This window comes from Paroedura picta, chromosome 5 (assembly GCF_049243985.1).
Source record: "Paroedura picta isolate Pp20150507F chromosome 5, Ppicta_v3.0, whole genome shotgun sequence".
Classification (NCBI taxonomy): Eukaryota; Metazoa; Chordata; class Lepidosauria; order Squamata; family Gekkonidae; genus Paroedura; species Paroedura picta.
This window is the reverse complement of record NC_135373.1, coordinates 42,242,622-42,259,813: the sequence shown is the minus strand read 5'-3', so window position 1 is coordinate 42,259,813 and position 17,192 is coordinate 42,242,622. Positions and strand designations below refer to the sequence as shown.

At 45.2% G+C, this 17,192-nt stretch overlaps 1 long non-coding RNA gene across 3 annotated transcripts; it reads left to right on the top strand.

Annotated features, from left to right (window-relative positions):
• The first annotated feature begins 9,608 nt into the window (after positions 1 to 9,608).
• Positions 9,609 to 16,143, top strand: LOC143839034 (uncharacterized). 3 transcript variants are annotated; one of them, XR_013231539.1, is made up of 3 exons: positions 9,609 to 9,645; positions 13,740 to 13,859; positions 15,024 to 15,248. It is a non-coding gene; the product is annotated as an uncharacterized LOC143839034 (long non-coding RNA). The 3 variants fall into 3 exon arrangements; XR_013231540.1 differs by lacking the exons at positions 9,609 to 9,645; positions 15,024 to 15,248 and adding exons at positions 9,890 to 10,050; positions 16,066 to 16,143; XR_013231538.1 differs by lacking the exon at positions 9,609 to 9,645 and adding an exon at positions 9,890 to 10,050.
• The last annotated feature ends 1,049 nt before the right edge of the window (positions 16,144 to 17,192 follow it).

The window sequence follows — 17,192 nt, the reverse complement described above, 5'->3', positions numbered from 1 at the left end:
TGCCTGCCTATGGAGAGATTCACACATGCTCAGGAAGACTGGGCATGGAAGTTGAGTTAACTAGCATGTCTTCTGAACAAGCCAGTGCTACCCACAAAGGCAGGCCATGGGGAACTGTTGGCCTGTTATGGGGCACCTGAGGTGTGTTTGACTGAATGCCTGGCCTCTTCTCCACTCTACTCAGGCAGATAACCCCAGTCAGACCTTGTTTATTAAACGGCTGTCCTCCATTCTGTTGCTGAGCAGGATTTGGCCTTCAGATTTCTCTCTGGACCTGACCCGCCATGAATAATGTATGTGCTCTCCCCTGCCTCGCTTGCTTGCTGAACTGTGCCTCCCCCTTTCCGCCGAGGCAAAGTAGATGCACTCAATTTCAATATTTATTTTTCACCCTCCGTAAATATTTAATTTCCCTGCTGTTTGGAGGTTGTGGAGAGGTGGGGTGGAGAGAAGGCCAAATGACCTGGCTCACGATGCCTGCCCAAGACTTAGGCCAAGAGAACTCTTCAGTAAACATGAGCGAGGAGGGGGTTTTGATGAGAAGGGTTATGGCTTTTGAGAAGGCAGCATGACATTAGGATAGCCTCAAGCTGCAGAAGAAAATTAAAGCAAAGTCAGTGTGGGGGGGGGGGGTCTCCAAAGGACGTTGGAGGATTCTTCACCTGAAAGCTTCAACTGAGTTGCCAAGTCGATCAACCCTGCATCAAATCCACCTCACACAAAGCATGTTCATTGTGGACTCTCTGCTTGTGGGCTGCATACCGAAGACTTGTGAGTTCTGTGCAAATGACCCTGGGGGTGCCCTCAACAAAGAGCAATTACAGCCGGAGTCCACCAGGGAGTCGTCGGGGGCCTTGGAATGTGTGGGCAGCATTGAGACAAGATTTTCTGTCTGTGGAATGGAAATTCCCTGCCTTCTACCTCCCACTGCAGCAAAGTGATCTCCTTTAATGCTGCTCTTGAGGGATAGGGGCCCTGAGGAATAATACAACAGGGGCCTGCAGCAGGAAGGGGAGAACCAGCGGATGTGGCTACTGAAGCTGGATCCAGCCCTCAATCTTTCCAGTAGTGTTCACGGGAATAGTGCTCTGGGGGTTAGGAGAATGACAGATTGTCGCTCCATGATGCACATTTTGAAAAGAATCCCACAGACACAAGCAAAAGACTGTTCTCTATCCTGAGAAGCTCATAACAGATAGCTTCTGTGCATTTCCCTTGTGACGAAGTAACCAAAAATCGTCCCCTATCAATTAGAAGAAGAAGAGTTGGTTCTTATATGCAGCTTTTCTCTACCCGAAGGAGTCTCAGCGTGGCTTACAGTCGCCTTCCCATTCCTCTCCCCACAACAGTCACCCTGTGGGGTGGGTGAGGCTGAGAGAGCCCTGATATCACTGCCTGGTCAGAACAGCTCTCCCAGTGCTGTGGCTAGCCCAAGGTCACCCAGCTGGCTGCATGTGGGGGAGGAGCAGGGAATCAAACCCGGCTCACCAGATTAGAAGTCTGGACTCCTAACCACTACACCAAGCTGACTGGCTTATTTATTATTTGATTTTTATCCTGCTATTCCCCAGAAGGGCTCAGGGCAGATTACAATAAAAACTGGAAGCAAAATATATTTAATATAATGCAGGTTTAGTTTAAGATATGGATTTAAAATTCAGCTAGTTCCAATAAAACCCCCATAGTTGTCTCTTTTTATACATTTCTACCTGGGGAGGCATACGGATATGATTGGAGTTTTTAGACGTTATCTACAGGTGCACTTTCTGGCAGGGAGGCCAGCATATTCTTGCTGTTAATTTTGGCTTCAACCTTAGGCCTGGTGGGTCAGCTCTTTCTTTCAGGCCCTGCAGAACTGGTTAAGGTTCCACAGAACCCTGAGTTCATTCCACCAGGCCAGGGCCAATAATACCCTGGTACTGATTGAGGCCAATTTCACCTCTTTGGGGCCAGGGACACTGAGAAAATTTTGATTGCTAGATCTTGGTACTCTTGGGAAGAGATGGTCCCAAAGATACAAGGATTCAAGACCATTTTCCATTTAAACATAAAACCAATAAGCAGGCATGAACCCACACTCTTTTTTCCTCTTTTTAAAAACTCTCATCTGCACTCCTATATTTCTCAGGTGTCCACTTGCGAATAATTTGTTGCTGTTGCTGTTAACAACAGGCCCCATCAAGATAGCCAGACAGGATCATGTGGAGCCATACTGAGCTATATTTCTGGTGGTGGAATGTGCCATCAAGTCAATTCATTGTGACCCCTCATGGGGTTTTCAATTAAGAGCTAAATAGAGGTGGTTTGCCATTTCATGACTCCACAGAGTAGCCCTGGACTTCCTTGGTGGGCTCCCATTCAAATACTTACCAGGGTTGACCCTGCTTAACTTCTGGGATCTGATGAGATCAGGCCAGCCTGGGCTATCAGGGCAGCCATTTCTCTAGTGTTGTTAAGATTCCTCTGTTCTGTTGCCTGAGGAATAACTTCTACAGCAAGGATATACAGCAAAGTCCTTTTAAAAGCTTCCCATTTTGGAAGAGTATCATCTCTCAAAAATTATCCCTCACTTCACCTAAGGAGGAGGCCCTTCCATGTTTGCTTTGAAGTTTGCTTGAGGAAATTTCCTGCAGACAATGCCCTTTCTTCTACCCTCATAAAAATAAGCCTTGGTTCAAATGATGACCTAGTATAGTTGAACATGACCCACCTAAACCATGAATGGAAGCCCACCAGGGGTCCCAGGATGCCTCCAAGTCTGGGTGCCTGACTCGGACTGGGGATTATCAAGTAAGGACGGCTTCAGACATCTCATCCTTGCCTTTCTGACCACAAAACCTTTGATTTTGTTTTCTCCTTGTGCAAATGGGCCCTGTGGTTCTCTATATCTATGCCAGTTTCCCTTTCCTGGCACCATGTTTTTCCTGTAAAATGTATGCATTTTTCCAACCTTATTGGTGCGTCCGTAAATCAGTATTATATATTAGAGATGGAATATTGTAGTGTGTAATACTGATTTATTGATGCACCGGTAAGGTTGAAAAATGCACAAAGTGCTAACAGCATATATAAATCATCTGTCTAACTGATGGCCCTCCCTTTGTGGATCAAGAAGTCACACAAGGGGGCAGCCTAGAATATAACTTTCGGAGGACCGGGGAGGAGGTAACGCCAAGGCTTGCAGAATATATATGTTCAGATGCATAGATATAAGGTTAACTCCTTCCGGCCCAAAAGCTGAAAAAACGTATCCATAGAAGGGACCCTAAAAACCAACAGGATTTCCAGGGCATAAGCTTGTGAGAGTCAAAGCTCCCTTTGTCGGATGCCATGAGACGAAGGCAAAGGAAGCTCTGATTCTCAAAAACCTATACTCTGGAAATCGTGTTGGTCTTTAAGGGAGTACTGGACTTGAATCTTGCTCTTCCACTGCAGACTGGCATGGCTGCCCACCTGAAACTTGTCCACACAGTAATGGTTCTTATTGTCTTTATGGTTTTCCTCTGTTCTGGATCGCCTTGTATGTTCTTGATTTCTCACCTGGCCAACTTTGGCCATGTCCTGGGCTCCTTCCACACAGGTAGGATAATGTACTCTCCATATGTTTTTGGAGCTGGATTTTCCTGTGCAGAACAGGAAAATCTACTTCTAAAGTACATTGAAAGTGCATGAACCTATTTTTTGTTCTCTGGCAGCCTGGCTTGTGGCTCAACATTGGTCTGTTCTGTCCTGCCTAACCTGCCGCTGTGGCCAACACACACTCACACATCCTTGGAAATGGTTCTGCTGTTGTGCTACAGCACAAATTCCCCACCTTAGTTGTCTTGCCCACCTCAGGCAATGAGTTCTGTAGCACATCGATAGATGTCTGGATGCAGCTGGTCACTCTCCAAGCAGGGCATTCCTTTATGTTCATTTGTTTTTATGAATTAGAGTCAAGAGCTTTTGCTAGGGTTCCCAGCCTCCCAGCAGGGGCTGGAGATTCCCGGAAATTACAGCTGATCTCCAGACTCCAGAGATCAATTCCCCTGGAGAAAATGGTAGCTTTGGAGGCTGAACTCTTTGGCGTTATCCCCTGCTTGAGGTTCCATGATCAATATTAATAAAATACAATGTTACTTTTGACCAGCCCTTCCAATGTTGCTCAGGGCTGGTAACAACATTTGGTCAAAACATCATATACAAAGTTAAAACAACATTAAAACAATAGTAGCATATAGAATCACAAAATCATAGAGTTGGAAGGGGCCATATAGGTCATCTAATCCAACCTCCTGCTCAACGTAGGATCAGCCCTAAGCATCCTAAATAAATATATGCCCCCCGATAATATTCCAAATAGGGGTTTTGGTATCTGGAGATGATCTTCTATTTTCTTCTGATGGTAGTGAGACCAGCATGTATTCAGGGATGTTATTTGGGGCCCCTACTGTAAGTCTGGTGGAATAATTCCATTTTGCAGGCCCTGCAGAACTGGTTAAGGACCCACTAGTGTGTGTGTGCTGGTCTCCTGCTGGTCTCCTGCGAGAGTGCATTTCACCAGGCTGGGACCAGGGCTGAAAAAGCCCTGGCCCTTGTCAAGGCCAATCTTACCTCTTTTGGGCCGAGGATCTTCAGTAGATGTTGCTTTGCAGAGCTTTGTGCTCTTGTGGGAACGTACGGGAAAAGACAGTCCCATAGATTCTCTCCCAAACTCCCCCTTCCCCAGGATTTACCTCCCAAAGCACCCAATATGTTACTGGTAACCCTAGTTGTTTCACTGCTGCCTGGGAACTGCCAGGTTATTCCGAACATGTACCAAACCCTGCAGGAGAGTAGCTCATTTTGAATGACACATGTTGTGCCTGCCTAGAGTGACCAGAGAGCAGAGGTAACCCGAGCTAGCCATTAAATTGTGGATGTGCCTCAACAGGCAGTGAAGCAGTCAGTTGTCAGGCTGAACGGTGCCGTGGAACAGATGCAAGACAACTCGAACGGCCATTCCTTTGGACTTGCCAGTTCTTTTCATCACGTGAGATTCTTGAGTGTACAGCAGCCGGGCATTGCTAACAAGACAAGCTGATTTTCAAACGCCCATTTTGCATGCAGAACATATTCCCTGCCCCAAATCCAGCTCTACCTGGCGAAAGGAACTCAGGTGCTGGATATGAATTATCCCATTAGCATGTACTTTCTCTGCTTTTTTTGCAACAATGTTTTGTACTCCATGATGGAGGGAGGAGTCTTTGGTCACAATTCTCATTGTAATCCCTCGTGACTCGAATATGAACCCCCTTGTCAATGACTTTGAATGCTGAACTCGAGTGAGCAAAATTCGTTTTATGTAAGCCTGAATGAAGTGTTGTCAGAAAAATAGATTTGGTAAGAAGCAGCTGTCTAATCAACAGGATGGCCGGGGGAGGGGGGGCATCATGTCACACTAAAATCCTTCAGTGTTTTTCACTGTAGCGAGCCCATAAACCTTAAAAGAAATCTGTGTTTTTCAGAAGAATGCCTTTTAAAGATGGCACCAATCTCTTCCTTGGAGGAAAAGCGACAGTGGATGGTTGGGACACTAATCAGGAAAAGTAAATATACTGTTTCCACAAGGTTAGTTTCTCCTGAATTATGATTCTGTACGTAGTTTTGGAGCTTGAGATTATTTCACATTTTCCTCCCACAGATACGGTTTATATTGCCGGGGATTTCCTAGTGCTTCTCATGCTTCTCATTCAAACAAATACTAGCCAGTCATCCAGTCCATTTTATTCTACCCTCTGTCTATAAAGCACAAGGCGGCAACCTTCCTTTAATGTCATTGTTGTTATTGTTATTATGTTACTGCTATTGTTGTTACCACCTTACTGTTACCAGAATGATGTTACCTGTACCATTTTGTTTTTTCTTGTAAACTGCCCTGAGCCTTCAGAGAGGGTGGTATATAAATACAATAAATGAATGGATGGATGGATGGATGGATGGATGGATGGATGGATGGATGGGTGGGTGGGTGGGTGGGTGGGTGGATGGATGGATGGATGGATGGATGGATGGATGGATGGGTGGGTGGATGGATGGATGGATGGATGGGCAGGTAGTTGTGAATTTCCTGCATTCTGCAGGGGGTTGAACTAGATGTCCCTGGAGGTCCCTTCCAACTCCATGATTCTATAATTCTCTCTTCTCCATTTTATACTCATCAATAATTGTGAGGTCAAGTAGGATGAAAATATATTTGACTCAAGGTCATTCAGTGAGATTCTTGGTGATTTGGGCCTGGGTTTCCCAGATCCTAGTCTGGTCATCTAACCACCACACCGTCTCTCTCTATTCTTCCCATTCTATCATTTTTCTTCTCTTTTTCACAACATCTTGATCATCTAATGGCCATTCCTGCCTTTTCACAATGTATAATTGTTTTTAAATCCTGTGGCCATGATTTAGCACACTTATCTGCAACAGAGAATATATTTTCTTCTCAGGGAAGCTAACTTGCAAGTCATTTGCAAGTCTTTGCTTTTGATGTGATCTTTAAAAGTCCCCTCCCCCCCTCCAGGCTAGAATTATAGCCCAAAGACTTTGAAAGGGGATGTGGTTTCAAGGCATAGCTTTTGAAATAGGTTTTTCTGTGGAAATTTCTGTTCCCAATAAAGACTAAACTAAGTTAATTAGATTAAACAGCAATTATCATGTCTCTTCAATTACCCTTCAGTACTGATGTATCCTGATTATTTTCTGATTAAAATGTGTTCTGTTGCAGAAAGTGAACAAATGCAAGATGGTGGGTTCCTTTAGTCTTAGAGGAGAATCCAGAAAGCCAAGATAGGGGGACAAGATGTCAGTCTAGGAAGCCATTCCCTCCCCCTCTATGATACATGTGGTAGAACAATAAGGAATTCTTGCAAGAGAGTCATTGATGTCAGCATCTCATCTGTTTTGATCCTGAGACTCTGCATCTAGGGATGTTTCCCAGCCTCATCATGTTCAGATTTTGCCTAGGCCTTTGGAGTTCTGAATTCCCTTGTTCCGTTTCCACAGCCCAAAGGAATATGTGCAGCATCTGTAAATGTGAGTCTTCATTAATGGCTGATCTGCAACATCAAAAACTGAGTCCAGATTTTAATTACGCATGGGTAATGTTTAATTACAATGACTAACGGCACTTATGGCTCACAATGGCTAATGGCATTTATTGGATAAACCTGCCTTCAAACATGGCCAGCATTCCCTCTGCTTTTGTGCATCCTGCTCTGCACATTAAGCCAGCTTGGTGTAGTTGTGAGGAGTGTGGATTTCTAATCTGGTGAGCCGGGTTTAATTGCACACTCCCCCACATGAAGCCAGCTGGGTGACCTTGGGTTCACCACAGCACTGATTAAGCTGTTCTGACTGAGCAGTAATATCAGGGCTCTCTCAGCCTCACCTCCCTCACAGGGTGTCTGTTGTGGGGAGAGGAAAGGGAATGCAATTGTAAGCCACTTTGAGACTCCTTGGATAGAGAAAAACGGTATATAAGAACCAACTCTCCTTCTCCTTCTCCTTCTCCTTCTCCTTCTCCTTCTCCTTCTCCTTCTCCTTCTCCTTCTCCTTCTCCTTCTCCTTCTCCTTCTCCTTCTCCTTCTCCTTCTCCTTCTCCTTCTTAACGGTGCTCTAATGCAACCCTCTGATAAGAACAAAGGGTGTTTCCCAGTGCTCTCAAATGGTAGACAGAGTAACAGCCCTTCCCTTCCAGCCCCAGATAGCATGACAGTTTGATGTCGGTATCGGAGCTAATAGCTGAGTTTAGACTTGTCTATCATGAATGTGTACAATCTTCTTATAGATTAAAGCAACAGTAGCAGCTATCAACACATCTAATATATGTATCTACTTACTTCATTTGTACCCCAAGTTTCTCTGCAAAGAGGCCCTGATGTGACTCCCCTCCATTTTGCCTTCACAACACGCCTGCAAGGTAAGTGAGACTGAATGTGTATGACGGCCAAAGGTCACCTTGGAAGCTTCCTTGGCAGTGGGGATTTGAATAGGGGTCTCTCAGAACACTATGCCACACTGCCTGTTAGCATGCTGCTGCATGGATCCCATGTGTTTAATTCTTCCACAAATTTCTTCCTTTTCTGTCCCTCAATGGCCTATTCTGCACGCAATAGATAATGCACTTTCAATGCACTTTAGAAGTAGATTTTCCTGTTCCGCACAGGAAAATCCAGCTGCCAAAGCACACTGAAAGTGCATTATCCTTTGTGTGCAGAATGGGCCAATGTATTGCAAATTAACATCCTGAGAGAGGGAGAACAATTCCTGTGGGGTATATGAAAGTAAGATGTAGAATTGTTCTGTTAAAGAGAAGAAAAGAGTTGGTTTTTATACCCTACTGTGCACCACCTGAAGGAAACTCAAAGCAGCTGACAATCAGCTTGCCTTCCTCTCCCCACAACAGACACCCTGTGAGGTAGGTGGGACTGAGAGAGCACTGAGAGAAACTGCTCAGTCTGAACAACCAAGGTCACCTAGCTTGCTGCATGTGGAGTAATGCGGAATCAAACCTGGCTCGCCAGATTAGAAGCCGCCACTCTTAGCCACTACACCAAGCTGCTAGACTAAACTAGCAGAGTTCTAATGAAGTCGGTGGGCTGCTGGAGTTTATAGCTTGGGTATATTGCAGTTCACCACTATCTGACAGGTTAAGTATGCCATTAAGGCTGGATCACCATCATCCTGTATTCTGCTACAAGCTTGTGGGGCCATGTCCTGAATTTTGTCGACGTTGTGGCAGGCGTAGGATAATTGAAAGGCAGTGAGCAATTAAAGAATTCCAGGGCCCTGGCTTGTTGCCATGCAGCAATTCAGCTCTGCTAGTGAACTTTGCTGAAAGATTAGAAACAGAGATACCCCACACAATTAATTGTGCATGGTCCGGGGAAGCAAATATCTGTGAGAAAATGGGCTAGAAAAGAGAAATAAAAATAAAATCAATGGAGTTCAGAAGATGTAACTGACAGCTTTGTCATTTAAAAGAGCCTGTGAATCCTCATGATGCATGACACGGTCCTGCATACGATGGATCATAGAGCAAAGAGATAAGGCTATTTCCATGGATAGCCAATTTGCAAAGCAGAATAAAGGCTCCCCTGAGGTTAGTTTTTCATTGCAGCAAAGTGGTCCAATCCTCTGGACTTAATTGTATAACAATAATAATATTGAGCTATTTATATTAGGGATGTGGTTTTGTTTATTAACTCATCCAGCATGGTTTAGTGGTGGGACTAGAATCTGGGAGTACCGGGTTCATAGTCCTACTCAACCATGGAAGCATGTTGGGTGACCTTGAGCCAGTCACACATTCTCAGCTTAATCTAGAAGAAGAAGAAGAAGAGTTGGTTCTTATATGCTGTTTTTCTCTACCAGGAGTCTTAAAGGGGCTTACATTCGCCTTTCCTTTCCTCTCCCCACAACAGACACCCTGTGAGGTGGATGAGGCTGAGAGAGCCCTGATATTACTGCTGGGTCACAACAGCTTTCTCAGTGCTGTGGCAAGCCCAAGGTCACCCAGCTGGCTGCATGTGGGGGAGCAGGGAATCAAACCGGCTCACCAGATTAGAAGTCCATGCTCCTAATCACTACACCAAGCTGGCTCTCATCTCCCTCACCTTGGAGGTCTGTCAGGTAGGATATGCCAGACTGGCTGGGTTTGTCATATACCCCAACTTTTGATTAGCAGATTTTTTAAAAGTTTGTTTAGCTCACTTAACCCTTCCATAAAGACAGATTCAGGTGGGTAGCTGTATTGGTCTGAAGCACCATTAAGATTGACAAAGTTTTATTCAAGGTATAAGCTTTCATGTGTACTGGTCTCCAACTTAACCCTTCCTTGTTGGTTATAAGTTTACATTTCCTTTTTTCAGAATTTCTTTTTGCCGAGTTGTGAAACATCCTTTTGTTTATTCCCTAGAAGAACCTGCCAACTCCTTTCTCTGATATGTTAATCGTATGAGCCCCAAAGAAGTGCTGGAGGAGTCTGCTTGTTTCTGCCAGATTACAAACACCTTCTTTGTTCATAAGTTTTCCTAAGTATATGAAAGTTTCTTCTTACATATATCTAATTCTGAACCTGGCTTCAGACAGCAGATGAAAAACTCTGCACCACAGAGGCAGGTTCAGAAAGGGGGTCCGTTTCGACACTTCCAGATTTGCAGTCCAATCAGCAAGGCTTTTTTTTAAGTAGTAGAAAGGACTGGTCAAGGGGAGAGAGAGAAAGTGGCAGCATTGGGTAGGTTGAAGGACCAATAGAGGAACCAGCAATGGGGGAAGTAGAAGATACATGGGCTAGAGGGGGTGAGATCTTCTACGTGAGTCCTTCTGGGCCCCCTGTTGGATGTGTATAATGATTAGACATGTTTATAATGATTCACACACACTAAAATTCATTCATTTTCAGATCCAGCCTGAACCAATTCATGCCAAATCTGAACCACGCTAATGACCTTTCAATTTTGGGGATTCAGTCAAATTCTAAATGTTTTTTTTTATGTTCACGTGCCCCCCCCACCCCCTTTACCAGGCAGGGAAGCACCTCTACTGCCTGGGAGGGGGAGGGGGAAGAATGCCGGCCAAACAGCTGTCATTATTAGTTGTTTGGTGTACCACATCCTTTAAATGCCTCTCCAAGCCTTTGCAGGCAAAGCTGCTTGTGATGGCTTGGGGAGGCATGTAAAGGATGCAGTGCATCTGTCATTAAAAGCTGTTTTGGCTTAGGGATGTTTTCAACTGTGTGGTACCAAAATTCTGTGCCTTTAAATGCCTCCCCAAGCCTTTGCATGCAAAGCTGCTTACAAAGGCTTGGGGGAGGCATTTAAAGGGCACAGCACAGCTGTTATTATCAGCTGCTTGGCACCATGCCCTTTAAATGCCCCCAGGCCTTTGCAAGCAGTTTTGTTTGTGAAGGCTTGAAGAGGAATGTAAAGGATCCACCAAGCAGCTGTTGATGGCACATTAGCTGATTGGCAGTCTCTCCCCCCCCCACACACACACCTTCTCAGGTGTTGCCTGAGAAAGTGGGAGAGGAAAACATTTAAATTGGCTGAATGTGGCTGAATTGCTGAATCATGATTTGGCCACCACTTTTTCAGCCTGTTTAAATTTCAGGGATGGGCAATTTGGCTTGGATAGGTCTGAAAAGTACCTAAATCAGCATTGATCTGGGTACTTTTCAGCTTATCCAAAATGAATTGACCATTCCTAATAATGATGTTTTATTGATGCACACTCTATGTTGAAGAATGCACACATTTTCCAGGAAATAAACTGGCGCTAGAGAACAGCAAAGGGCACAAAAAACAATCATATGGGTCTAACTGACGGAAAGTAAAAACAAAATTCAAACAAGGATTATCAAACCAAACCAGAAAGCCTGTGGCATTCAATAAGCTTCTTCCCTTTGTTGGCTTCAGTCTCTCCTGCTTCAGGAGCCCACGGCTGCCCTATGAAACTTAAAAGATGCTGCAAACTCTTGTCTAAGGCTTATTCCTGAAAGTGTTTGCAGGATTGTGGAGGATATGTCCTCCCAAGAGTATTAAAGTCAAGCAACCAAAATCTACAGAGGATCCTCAGCCTTAAAGAGATAAAAGTGGCTTCAACCAGCCTGCTGGAATGCTTGGCTGAATGAGATCGGAGCCCTGTGGGACCTGGAAGTATTCCACAGGGCTTGCACGAGAGAGCTGTTCTGCCAGGCTTATGGCTGAGCAACCCACAGGGAGAAACCTGAGCACAAAGGCAATCAACATAAACAGTAATAACCAAACAAACAATAATTCTTTTACACTTCAGCCAGGTCCAGCCTATGGTTGAGGTCAAGGGTTACTGGAACTTCTGCTGGCCACACTGCCCAAACCCACCTCTGGACACCTATATTGCCATTCCCCACCTCCTAGACATAGGGACAAGCACCATTTATTTTAAACGGATGCAACTGGAATTTTGTTGAGTCTTATATGATTTATACTGTTTGTATGCTGTGCATTTTAATATTGTAAGCCACTCTGAACTTGGGAAGGGTGGGGAATATACATGAAATAAATAATAATGATAATACTTGCAGGTCTAATTGGGGGGGGGGGTGCAACTCCCAGGATGGTTTCCTTTGAAGAGGAAGGGATATGAGCCTGGGAATAGACAGGGGCAGATCATTCAGCAAGGCTGAATATTAATCATGAAGCTTCATCGCTCGCTAGCTCAGTCCCAGACAAATGGCCTCCTGGTAGAAAGTGAAAGCTAAAATAACCCAATGGTGTGGTCAGCTTCCTAACTATGATGCTAAAACAGTTAAATCCAATCAAGTTGGTTTGTCTGGCCTCAGTCGTGCCTACCAGAAAGGATGTCCAGTGATCCTAGCCTGTAGCTAAAGGATGATAGCCCAAGAGATGTTTCTTGGTATTCTCACAAGCTCAGCAGGATCAGCCCTGGTTGGTACCCTGTTGGGAGACCTCCAAGGAAGTCCACGGTTGCTACGCAGAATCAGGCAATGACCGGTGATCTCTCTTGCCTTTAAAATCCTATGAGGTCACTGTATATCAGCTTCGACTTGCCAACACTTCCCACTACGGCTTCGTAGTGGTCGCTTAGCTTATTGGTCTTTCTGTTTTGGAGCCCCTCCTGCCTCTTCAGTTCAACGCGGCTACCCACCTGAATCTATCACTACCTTTGAACGCCCCAGCAAATATTCATCCAAGTTCTGGAAGGCTGCCTAGAGAGTTATATAGCTATTCCTTCATATATATACAGAATAAAAGCTTTCTGGTCTCATTTTCATATTGGGTAAGAACTGCCATGGCTACCCTCCCAGAATTCCCTGGTTTTGATCAGCATGATGCCCCAAAGACTCTAGGAAGTGTTGTGCTGAAACAAATGAAAAATAAATACTGAGAATCTTGCTCCATACTCTGAAAATATACAGTGACTGTGTAAGAGCATGACCAGGCTGCCCCTATGGTAAAAACCATAGAGTTTTTGAAGATTCCTAGATCTAACTTCTGTCACTTCCATGTTTTCCCCAGAAGTGACATAATGATATATGCAACAATGCTGGTAGTTTAAATTTTTTCCCCACTATTAATTGCAGTGGCAAGCACCTGAGGGCAAGGGAAGCCTTTCATCAGCTGGGGGACTGGTGAGCATGCAATCTAAGCATATGCTCCCAAACCAAGCCCCAGTGCATGGGTGAAAGGAACGTGCCCTGATCTCTTCTTCTTTCTCTGGGCAGTGCTGTTTGAACTAAATTATCTCTCAGCAAGGCTGTCAGGATCTGCTAGCACATCAATATCCTGCCATGGCTTCAGACATAGCAGGGGGTTGGTTTGTTCCTCTAGCCTGGGAAAGATCCACTGTTTTTGCTCCTCTGTGTTGCTTCACACTCTGCTGTGCTTTGGACCATTTTTATAGACTAGAATGTTACTTATTTATGTTATTTATATACCGCCTTCCTGAGAACTGGCTCAGTTTTGTTGTCAGGGTGGCACCGAGAGAAAGGGGACACGAGAGTGCTATCTGGCGAATTCGCCTTGGGTACAGAGCCAAACGTTGCAACTGGGTGCAACAACCAGACTGTTTGGTCTCTTGGAAATGTAGCGAGCCCACCTTTCCCATGTTGGGACATTTGCATGTGTCATTGGGGGGTTGGGACATTTGGGAAATATATTGATCTGTATGTGTCTGACGAATAAGTTTCAACAAGAAGTATTGTGCACTTTGTTTTGCTTTCTCAGTAAGCTGCTTTTTCCTGAAATGCCAAGTCTGTTTCACTGAGAAGTCAGCAGGGACACGACGCAGGCTCTGAGAGGAGAGATCAGCCAGGAGGAAATGATGAAAGAAGCAGAAACAGCAAGGTAAAGGTAGGGTCAGGGTTAAGAAGCAGGGGGGAGGGAACCAGAAGGCCATTGTCACCATGTGAGCTTTCATGAGTCAGAGCCCTTGTCTTCAGCTACCTTGCATGTGTGTTAAGTGCTCTCAAGTCACTTTCAATTTATGGTGACCCTATGAATTAATGACCTCCAAAACATCATATAGCCTTGCCCAGGTCTTGTAAAATGAGCCCCAGGGCTTCCTTATGGAGTCATTGCACACAAAAGAAGAAAGCAAGGAATAACTTTACGTCAGTTTTACCGAAAATCACAGAAAAGGCAGGGGAAAGAAAAGAGAAAGAGAAGGGCATCGGAATTCCCTAAGCAAGCTCCTTTGCTGAATCCCATGCTATTAAGAATTAGAGGCTGCCCTACAACTCTATTGCCCAAACCCCCATCTGAGGCCCGGAAGCTGCTTTTTAAGCACCCCTTCCCTGTGACTGTGGTCGGTCACATAGCCCTGAGTAGCACTTGGGGATTTGCATGCCACAGTGACTGCAGGGGAGTTGATGTTGCACTATTATGTACAGTTGATGTTCCACTATTATGTTAGGGATTATTAGCACAGTGACTGAGAATACTTCAATGGGGGATAGGTCTATCAAAGGCTATTAGCACAGTGACTGAGAAGAACCTCCCATTCAGAGGCACTAAACTTCTGAATCTCAAAGCTAGGAGGAAACATCAGGGATAGGGTAATCAGATATAGGGCAGTGGGCCCCCAACTGAGAGAGCTGATCCCCCAATGCTGCCTCAGATAATGCAAGAGAGTGCAGGAGGAGGAGGAAGAGGAAGAGGTCTCAAAGTGGCTTACAATCACCTTGCCTTTCCTCTCCCCACCACAGACACCCTGTGAGGTGGGTGAGGCTGAGAGAGCCCTGATATCACTGCTTGGTCAGAACAGCTTTCTCAGTGCTGTGGCGAGCCCAAGGCCACCCAGCTGGCTGCATGTGGGGGAGTGCAGAATCAAACCTAGCATGCCAGATTAGAAGTCCACACTCCTAACCACTACACCAAGCTGGCTCCCCCCACTGTTTAGGTGATTTTCCTTCGCTTCCATTGTGTTTTCCCCAGGATCCAGTAAGACTTCCCTTGACTGCAACCCAGGCCAAAGTTTATGTGTAGTCAATTGATTTCATTCTCCTGCAGAGAGAAACTTTGGCTGGTTCTGTCCCTCCTTAATTTCCACAACTGTAACCTTGAGAAATGCCGATGTGGTTCCTGCCCGTGTGAAGCTTGGGTGGTGGCGGGGAACATCCAGAATCATGGTGACAAATGCAAGGAAGGATTGAAAGCCCTGGAAACGCTGAGATCTCAGGCTGAGTCAGCATCTCAGTCCGCACGTTGAATGCCGGCCAGTGGAAGGGAACTGCACTCAGACAGCTTCCCATAATATACTGCAGCATGGCTACATTTTGTCCATATGGCTTATTATATTAAAAGCTTATTACACCATCAGTACTGCAGGGAAGTTGCCCTTTGCGTATGTTTACTGTGTACTCGTAAATCCCTCGTGCCCATATGCTCTGCTCAGCCTAATGGCTCCAACAACAGGCCCATCAAAAACAGTTGCTTTCCACAGTGTGTTCCGGGAACAGCTGTGACGAATGGAAGCCGGGAGCCCACCCCCCTTCCAGGACATTCCGTCATCAGAGGGGTTGAGCAGCTATTCCTATTCATGGGAAGCGGCCTGTGAGTCTCATGGGGCTCTCCAGTCTTCCACAGAATCTTTCCTTGATTTTAAACAATTTGTTGGCAACTGTACGTACCAATTTCCTTATGCCTCATTGGAGTGTCTTCTGTCCTCTGAAAGAACAAATATAACAGGGTGCATCAGATCCATACATTCGTTCTGTGCCTTTTAAACTGGTGGGACCAAGTGCTGTCTCCTTGCAGCTGAATTCTTGCAATCCCATAACACTTTCAAGGCAAGAGAGGAACAGAAATGGTTTGCCATTGCCTCCCTTTGCAAACCCTCCCTGGTCTTCCACGGTGGCCTCCGATCCAAACTGTGACCAGGGCAAACCCTGCTTAGCTTCCACAATCTGATGAGATTGGGTTAGACTGGGCCATCTGGGTCAGGACACCTTTAAAATTCGGGGAAGTTATAGATCCCTACGTAATGTTTTGGAGCCATCTGTGAGCAGCCCAACCCAAATTATCCTGACAATATTTGACTTTCTCTCCATAGCAACCTATCACCAAGATCAAATGCAGTGCTGGCTATAATGCCATTGTGGTACTGGCCATGCTCACATGGGAATTAGTGTCATGTAGAAGAAAACACAAATGAACCAAAGGAGCTGCAGAAGACTATATGCTCTGAGTCTGAATTCATTTTGGAAGCTCTCACAGGTAAACCACAAAAGGAGGATGACAAGGAATGGAATGTGGGACAAAATGAATCCATAGGACATTTTTTTAAATGGAACTGGAAATATTTGCCTGTTGCATGCTTGATCCAGGCCCTCAGCTCAGCTCTGCCCCCAGAATTCATGGATGGACCTTGAGATGGAGAAGACAAACTTGAAGTCTGGATTAAGTTGTCCCCTAGGCCTTCCCTGGCTCAAGCACTCAACAGAACAACATCTACCTCCTCACCATGCTGTCTTATGGATCAAGCAACACCCTCTTCTGTAACTTCTGCCAGCAGGTGTATGTTGCACAAATTGCCTTGACCTAGATCATCCAGGTTACCTGCTCCCGTAAGTTATGCAGGGTTGGCCCTCGTTAGTACCTGGATGTGAGACCACCAAGGAAGTCCAGGGTTGCTACACAGAGGTAGGCAATGGCAAACCACCTGTGTTCATTTCCTGCCTTGAAAAGTTCTCATACGTTGTCTATGACTTCAAGATGCTTTCCACCAAGTAAGCTAAATAATAATAAATAATGGTCAAGATGAAACCCAGCCTGTCCCTTCCAGAGCTGGCATATGAGAGTGTGATAACCATTGATTGGCAAGTCTCTCCTCTACCATCTCCTTTGTGCCCTTTGTATTTGAACAAATGTATTCTCCTGGTGAATGTATTAGTACTAAATATTCTTAAAACCTTCTGTGCCTCCCTATCTTATAATTCCACCATCCACAATGCCGAATTTACTCGACAGATATAAAGGCATGTTCGTTTGAGGATGGATTATGGGAAGAAACACTCCGACCTCAGCCCCGCCATATTCTGAGAAGCCATTATCTGAGGGAACAGCTAAGCTTAATAAGAAAGAAAACCTCCAGGAAATAAAAGTGTTCGTGGTGTATTTAACTGTGATCCAGCCTCCGGTGTAAGTAAAGAGCAAGGCAATTAATAAGGTATATTTAGC